Source organism: Poecilia reticulata, linkage group LG20, assembly GCF_000633615.1.
Source record: "Poecilia reticulata strain Guanapo linkage group LG20, Guppy_female_1.0+MT, whole genome shotgun sequence".
In the NCBI taxonomy this organism is placed as follows: domain Eukaryota; kingdom Metazoa; phylum Chordata; class Actinopteri; order Cyprinodontiformes; family Poeciliidae; genus Poecilia; species Poecilia reticulata.
In genome coordinates, this window is record NC_024350.1 from 11,614,433 (window position 1) to 11,623,259 (window position 8,827).

Genomic DNA, 8,827 nt, shown 5'->3' on the forward strand with positions numbered 1-8,827 from the left:
GCGAGGACTAGGTCAACAGCTTCCTGAGACTATAAACACATGAGGCATGGACACCTGCAGGCATACATGCTTGTGCACCGGCGTTACAAAAAAGCCAACCGTATTGAAGCAAAGCAAAGAGATGGAGCCGTAGTTCATGACATACGAAAGCACCCTCATTTCTGCATGATGTGATTTCAGAAACAAGAAGTCCATTTAATTGGTAAATAAGTAGTCATTGTTTTGGCCTGTAATCAAAAAGGAGGACATAATATCAGCTTGGCCTTAGCTTTGATTTTCAGTACAAAGACGGCAGTGTTTTTCCAGTGGGACTGCTAATGCAAGAAGGCAGAATTCATCCCATCTGCTTCCTCCTCTATTTCTCCTTTACACACACGCACACACAACGCACACCCGCACACGCGCACACACGCACACGCACACACACACACACACACCCACACACGCGCACTCTTCTGTATTTTCTTTTTTTCTGACACATCTGGACATTTGTTGCATGTTTGTCGGCTTCAGCAACAACTCTGAAAGAGAGTGCAAACGGACAGTAGCTGTGAGACAAGAATCCGAAAAAAAAAAAACATTTCCTCAGCGATAACTGCCGGGCATTTTGCTATTTTTTTTTGGTGTGTATTGAAATACATATGAATGAAAAGTTGTTGGATTTCGATTCAGTAAAAATTTGTGGTCCATATCTTTGAAAAAAATAAATAAAAGTTAAACGTTTCATTTCATTTGATCTGTTTCTCATATATTCAAGTTATTACAGAATAAACCCACAAAAAATATAATTTTTTTCTTTTTGGTCTGCATATGATTCGTTGCATTGGAAATGCAGACTGCATGACTATCTGTAATTATTTTTAATTAATTTCATCTATTTCTTAGGAGACTGTTTGAATCCCAGAATTAACACAAAGGAACTTCCTGCTTCATTTCTCCCAGCAAAGATAATTATAAAGTTAAGAGGGTTTGCTAATTTAAAAATGCTATCTGCATGACATCAAATATACATCTTTGATCTCGCTCTGTCCCCGATGGTTAAATGCCTTTAATTAGATTCCAAAAATTAACTTTTTTTGTGAATAATTAACAGCAAGTCCTCTTTTCTTGTGCTTGCAAAGAGAGTGTATCTGGTACTTTTTTGCTTAATTTATTCTGGAGACAAACAAACACTGTACTTTATCAAATGTGCATAGAATCAATCAGTGGCTCATCAGAACAGTGCTGTCCGTGTTGTTGCGGTTGCATCCGTGTAGCACACAGAGATGCTGCAGTAGTTTACTTGCAAATATAACTTCCACTTGGGGCAATTTACTTAAATCTCAATACACCGTGAAGCATAATCCTTAAACATTGTGAGAAAAATGGACAAAGCACACACATGACCCACATGTGTTCTGGAGGATCAGAAGGAGGGGGGGGGGGGGGGGGGGGGTGGGGGGGGGGGGGGGGGGGGGGGGGGGGGGGGATGCAGATGGAAGGGGTTGGAGGGGAACCTTCTCCATATCTCATTATATTCCTCTATAGCATATCAGCATCTCTCTGGGTGAATGTGTATACATACAGGGAGAAAGAGAAAGAGTCCGATGATTCATATTATCTTTATCACCCTACCACAGGAGTTGACTTGCCTCCCCTTTTTTCTCCTCCCTATTATGTAAAACTATGGATTATGTTTGGTATGCGCATGAGTCCTGCATTCAGAGGTGTGCTTTTGTATGCAAAGGTGCATGTTAGAGACTTTATAGTGTGCGCTTGAGAGGAAAAGGGGGAATGGGGGTGTTATATACATCTATGCATGCATGTATGTATGCATCCATGCAGAGACACCCTTCATTTCTCTCTCTCTCTCCCCCCATCTATCATGCATCCATAGGTCTATCAGCTTTGGGAATGAGGTGTGGAGGAAGAGGAAGGGGCGCGAAGGGTGCACAGGGGGGTGAGAGGGGGGGAGAGAGAAATAAATTTCGCCCCCCCTCCTACTTTAAAAATGCACATACATTTCCATACATTGCAAAGGCAGTGAGGTGCGCACACCCTCGCTGCTGTATCCCCAACATGGCCCCAGCACACACAAAAGCACACGCACATACACACACAAATCCGAAAACACAACCTACAGCAAAGATGAATGCATGTGTCCCGTTCAGTAGGTGTGGGTGAAAATCTACGCCTTGCCATATTTATCTTCATAAGAGCAGAAGCCGCATTTGTGCCTGTATAAACAGTGGCTGTGGATCTGGGCTCTGTGCATTTGTTTTTGTGTGTGTGCGCACAAAACTTAATTTTATTCACCTTAAAAAAAAGAAGAAAAAAAAGAAAAACACTCAAACGTTGTATAAAAAACAAACAAACAAACAAAAATAAAACTTAACACAGATTCTTCTTGATTCCACCCAAAATAAAGGACATAAATACATTGCACCACATACTGCAGGTCCAAAAATCAGCAATTCAAAAACTCAAATGTCTCGGGAGTTTGCAAGCGCCTCTGTCTTCGCGCTAAATCCGCAATTCCCCCAACTTCTTCCTTATTTTCATTTCAGTAGCAAAATGCATTTGCTGATGCACAGATTCCAAATAGTTTAGAGTCTATTTGCCGTCTGTCTTGTAGCGAGGCTTTCAGATGCTAAAACAACAACCAAAACCGTTCTCTAAAACACAGTCGAAACACCAAGCTCTTGTAGATAATGACAGCCTGTCGTGAGAGAGGAGAGAAACATGAGCGTGGTATTATTAAGCAAGACTAGTTTGCTCAGGAGAAGTGTTTTTGGCTTTTAAAAAGTTCCATTTTGCACTCCCCAGGCTCTGCAAACGGGGGTACCCCAGGGAAGTGTGCACGCGTGTGTGCGTGCGCGCGTGTGCATGCATGGGGGGTGAAATATGTAAGTGTGTGTGTGTGCATGCTAAAATATTCTGACTGAGCTGTCTAGCGGCTCACAGAGCAGAGAGATGTGTCCTGTCTCCTGCATTCAAATGTGAATGGGTTTTTGGAGGCTAAAAGTAAACAGATATGCTTGCTTGAACACACACATGAGAACGCGTGTATGTGCGCACCTGCCGTCTCGTACGTATGCATGTGCGCCCACACAAAACAAAAAAAAAAAAAACAAAAAAAAAACGCAGCACGGGATGCGGACACGGGACGTGTGAACACGAGAGTTGTAGTGCGTGTCTCCCCATCTGTTGTCCGTGTGTATTTTAACCTCTCTCAGCCATCAATCTTCACCGCTAGGAGTATCTGCACGTCTTTGCCATGCTGACAAACGTAGCAGACGTAAACAAGCGTCATTCAGTCAATGAATATTAAAAAAGAAAAAAGAAAAAAAGAATGTCTCAGGCAGGACAGTCAACAAAAAAAAAAAAAAAGAAAAGAAAAAAGAATGGTCGTCACGGACGTGCCCTTTCACGGCCTGCGAAGGTACGGTTTTATATGGCGATATAAACCTCTGCAGGTCTACGTTCTCAGCTCACTCCTTAAGCTCTTTAATTCTGTTCCATATCCCACTTGCGGTATATGGGCTGTAATATAAGATAGCCCAAGACAATGAGCTGTCCAGTTGCCGAGGGGGTTAGCTGACATTGTGTTATGAGCGTGGAGGCAGGAGGGATAGGGAAGAGGTCGAGTGAAGGGTAGGAGGGGGCCCTTCAAACAAAATATGACCCTTTAAAAGGCCTGTTTGTAAGGGCTGGAATCCTCCTAGCTACCATATTTCCTCCTACTCTTCCCCATTTCTGCCCCCGTTGTCCCTCTTACACTTTTCCTCACTTAATCCGTTCACACACACAGATGTGTTGTCTGTCAAGGCGGCGATGATAAATTAGCACGGGTGCTGCTGGTGAAATAGGAGCTGGTGTCTGAGGGCAGAGGGTGATAAAGTGGACAATGCCAGGGATGAACCACTGATAGTTCAGCTGTGACTCTGCCGGTCTGGAGAAGTACTTTGGCTGAAACTGTGTTAGATTTCCTTCCAGAACAGTTACTGCAGATGGTACGCCACGCACACACACACGCACGCACGCACGCACGCACACACGCAGAGAAACGGTTCTTTATACAGTTTTTGGAAAGAATGAGGTTGAATTTTCTTTTTCTTTTAATATATTTATTATTTACAAATTTGAAACAGGAAACAGTAGTAACCAACTGCAGGAATCTACTTACAGATATTACTCATTTACAAAAAAAAAGTAGAAATGCATTAATGCAGAGAGAATAAATGCAGAAACAAGAAAAAGAAAGAAAAAAAACATAAAAAAGACATTAACATTTTTTATTGCTATACATCAGGAGAATGTTAGAGATAGTACATAGAGAAGTTTTGTCACATGCTTTGGACAATCTTCACTACTATTAAAAATCTCCTTTTATTTATGTTTGTGTTGGTGAGGGCAAAAAAGGGCTGAATGGATGCATAGGGTATTTCTTTTTCCTTGTTTTTTTTAATATATTTTGGATGGGGAGGGGTGATTCTTTTACCTGAAGGCTTTGGATACTGTGTGCTTGTTTACGTCTGCTCTTGCGTTTGTGTTTGTACGGACATGTGTTTCTCATGAAGGCCCATGCCAGGCAAATTAATTCTCAGAAGTTGCGTGGCGGGGGCTCTCCATCCCTTTGAAATGGGGCATACTACTCCCTGTAATCAATAAGTCAAGCCATCTCGGCAGCATGTGGCAAACCCCCCGGCACACAGATGAAGAAGCCCAATTTACTCATCATAAATTCTGATTCCCACAATAAATCTGAGGGAAGGTCCCCCGATATCTAGATATCTCAGGGGTGTTTGAAAGTCAGACCGGTCCTTGCCTTGACCAGGTTTTGCTTTGTTGATTGGAAATAATAATAATAATAATAATAATAATAATAATAATAATAATAATAATAATAATTAATAAAAAAACGTAATTTAAATGTATCGCATTTAAAACTGCAGTTTTTTTTGTTGGTTTGTTTCTGCCAAAAAATACTCCTTTTTTTATTCCAGCATTCGCACAGAGTCAAATCAAATTTGCGCTCCCATCTTCTTGGAAACCACACGTCATGCATCACAGGCACTTTTTGTCTACCTTTTGACAAATTTCCTTGAATCTGGGCATTTTCTAATGAACCTCGACATTCACCTCCAGACAAGTTGGTGACGTGTGCAGGCCAGGCATGTGATGTTGGGGGACATGCAAATCTAACGGACAAGTGCTGTCTCTGATGCTTAAAGCCTCCCTGCTCAGAAGGCCCAAGTATATGACAATGACCTGGGGAGGAAGGAAGTGTGGCAAAAAAAAAAAAGAAAGAAAAAAAATGACACACCTACGGAGGGCGGGATGCTGAGACTACTTATTGAATGGTGCAAGAACAGGGCAAGAGAAAAGCGGCAACAGCGGGAGAACGGTTTACTCAAAACATCTGTAATATCTGCGCATTTGTGTTTGTGGTAACACCATGAACAGCCGCTTGTGAAAACACAAGTGCCGTCACTGTACATGTAGACAACACATGGTGCAAAAGAAATGATTTAATACAGCATGGCATCCTCAACACCAGTGGCGCTCTATCTATCTTCTTTTTGGCAAGGACTTCCTGCTCTCCAGAGCGGCTCCGTCGTCAATACATGACATTTATGAGGCTCCCATGAGCTGCGGCGCATGTTGCACAGATGACGAGGGACGCCTTCCGCGCCATGACGACAAAACTGCCAAATTGTGAGACATTGTGCGTGTAATTTTCTCCAGAAAAAAAACAAAGAAAAGAAAAAAGCAAAGCAAAATTCAAACAGAAGCTCATCTCTGCTGATAAGAAGAGAAAATGCATGACATGGGGACGATAAGAGGAGGCAGGAGGAACTTCAATGGCGGAGTGTGCTTGGATACGGCGAAGTGGAAGCGAAGAGAGTTTTCCACGCGAGTCAATACCGCTGTCTTCATTTGTAAGTCAGAGTTAAGAACACTAATTCCTGACCTGTTAGATACATCTGAGAACAGAGAGCTTTCCGGGATGCTAATCCATAAGTCTGCAGCTAAGTGGTTCATCAGCAAGAGCCTGAGATCGAAAGTCGCCAATTAAGACGCCTAAACGCCTGGCTAATTGAGCTCAAAGTGTAGTCTGTCTCTCACATGATCACAAATGATTAACAAACACACACACAGGCACACACACACGCCTAGCTAATTCTAGGCAGTTCAGCTGCAGGGCTTAATGGTGAAAACGGTTGAATGTTCAAAGAGCACCCTGCGATTGGCAGTTTGCCCGCATAGTTACATCATCAGCAATTAACACCAACCACATTTGACGCTTACGAAAGCAAAATCTGATCCATTATTGTGAAAAGATGAATGTTATGTTTGTGACTGAATGTCTGTGCGGTGTTGCATGCTGCTGAGTAAATAATTTAGCCACTGGCCGCTTGTGACGAGCAGCAAAGTATCAGATGCAACAGCTAAAACCAGATGTTTAGGCACATTATATAAAAAATGACAGACAGGCTGTTTCTCCCTTACTGACATAAAATCAGAGAAAACATTTTCTGTTTTAGGTCAGTTGGGTTTACTAAAGTTAACTACTAAATGCCAAAACATTGAAGGAGAAAAGCTATAGTTTTTATTACTTTCTTCAACATCAGATTTTTTTTTTACTTTAAACAACATGGGCATTCCCACACTGTTCACAAGTAAGGCAGTGTTTTAGAAAAGAATCTGTGTATTGGCTTCAGGCCCTTTGAAACTGGTAAGCATGCATAATGGTAAGAGAGTCACATTAAAACAAGTCGTCTACTGACATGACCTTAGAGGCCACTCAGCCAAGAAGAAGCCATTTTCTGAAAAGCAACCTAAAATGCTGGGTTACATTTATACATGCACTTAAAAACAACTTTTATTTTATTTTTTTTTCTTGAGAGAGGGGCTGGGAATTGAAGTTTTTGGCCATTTGTTATATTGGGAGGAAAAATGGGGAATCTCGCAACAGCATTCCAATGTTTGGTGTTGGTAGGATTATTACTAGTTATGGATTCTTTACAAAATGTAATGGTGAGGTGCACTTGACAAAATAGATGGCGTCACATGGTAAAGAACGTCATGCAGATATCCAATCAGTCCACTTTGAATAATCAATTGAACTTGATTGCTTAATAGGCAAGATTTAAATAGAGCGTGTGTAACTGACCTTGAACTGTGCCAAAATTGGAGCTCGTCATTGAAGTTGCATGATGAAAATCCATGCATTTTGACCTGAGCCTCTTGTTATCCAATCCTCGTTGTCACAGCCCACCTGGTGAACTTTTCTCGCTCCTTTGCATGCAAAACTATTGTGTAATTGGTCAGAAACTCCTAATGGCAAAGTGAGAGAACGATGATAACTACACTGGTCCCAGGTGCAGTGAAGGGAATCTTGAACTGGGAGTGTTCTTCTGCTGCTGCTGGCCTTTCTTGTGTGCATCTTGGAAAAGTATTATCTTTCCAAGTTGTGACCCCTTCTGTTTGGGAAGATAAGTGCAGTGAGTCTTTCAAAATAACCAGCATAGGTCTTTTTTTTTCTTTTTACAGTATGAAATTGCACCAAATCATACAGTATTCTGTTAAAGTCTAAACACTGAAATGGTCTGCGTCTTGGCTGAGAGGTCAGTCGACCCAGATTGAAACAGCCTTTGCTTTTTTATCGACCTGTGCACTTTAACATTGGTAGAGTTACTGAACTACATAATGTCGTCCAAAAGCAGATACAGAACCCAAGAAAAATACGACATCAAATTGCATATCTCAAAATCATAAAGTTTTACAAAAAAATAGAAATGATATCCTACTGATTTACTTTTTTTTTTTTTCTTAAAGTCATTGTGTCACCTGTTCTTGTACCATCTCCCTTACACCAAAGAGTAATGCTCGCAGTGTTTATTTGGAGCAGCAGAGGTCTTTGTGAGGAAAGGGGCCAGATAACATCTGCTCCAGGCCTCTCCCTGGCTTGGCCCACAGGTCTGAGGAGCAAAGCGAATTGTGTCTGAAAGGGGATGATACCCATCGGAATGTTAATGGGGCTGAATATTTCAGAGGTGGGATCATCACATGGCAGCAGGAGGACGACTGGGTTTCCCAAAAGCATTTAGCGGTTGAAGTTCCTCCGTGTTATTGTAAAGTAGGAGTCAGAGATGATTTCTATGCTACAGCTAACAAGGTCCAGTTGCTGTCGCTGGTGTGCGGAGGAGGAGAGGAGGGGAGGTGGTGATGGGGGGGGTTTAAGACATCTGTATGTCTCCGGTGCTCTTTCATATTAATCAAGAAGTCCACCCAAATGGACTATTTGTGTGGCTGATTGCTCTTCTTTTATTTGTGATTCTTTGTGTTAATTCTAAATGAAAGTAACTTTCAGGGCATTAACAAAGGATGTAAGAGAAAAAACATTGCTTTATTCTAAAATGGATGTAAAAGGATATTAGTTGTTTTTTTTTGTCTGCAAAAGATGATGCCTTTAAGTTTCATTTACTATTATATTTGTTGTGGTTCTTTTGTGGTGTTTGCCATGATGTAAAAACTGTATAAACAAGTTATTATACATATGGTAAAGCCATTTACCAAAGCTCTATTACATGTAGTCTTTTTGTAGTGGTAGTAGTAAGACAAACATAACAATAAAAACAAAAAAAAAAAAAGAAAAAAAGTGGGAAGGAATGGGGGGGATTGCCCCAGCAGCCCTTATAAACATCTGGAAACCACTATGGTGCTTTTATTTTTGCTAAAATTAGTGTTTGTGTTAGCCTTGGGAAAGGGAGAGAGAAAAAGAGAAAGAGACCAACTTGGAGGAGTCCACTTTTTTTTTTTCATCAGAGTGAAACTGATGTTT

At 41.3% G+C, this 8,827-nt stretch overlaps 1 long non-coding RNA gene across 4 annotated transcripts in view; it reads left to right on the top strand.

Moving 5' to 3' along the window:
• Positions 1-8,827, top strand: part of LOC103456523 (uncharacterized) — a 33,314-nt gene that overhangs the window by 19,122 nt on the left and 5,365 nt on the right. Inside the window, exon 1 of one of the 4 annotated variants that reach the window (XR_532271.2) lies at positions 4,948-5,921. The exons of the other annotated variants lie outside the window; for them this stretch is intronic. This is a non-coding gene — a long non-coding RNA (uncharacterized LOC103456523). Of the gene's footprint in view, positions 1-4,947; positions 5,922-8,827 lie in introns of those variants that run through there. 4 annotated transcript variants of the gene reach the window in all.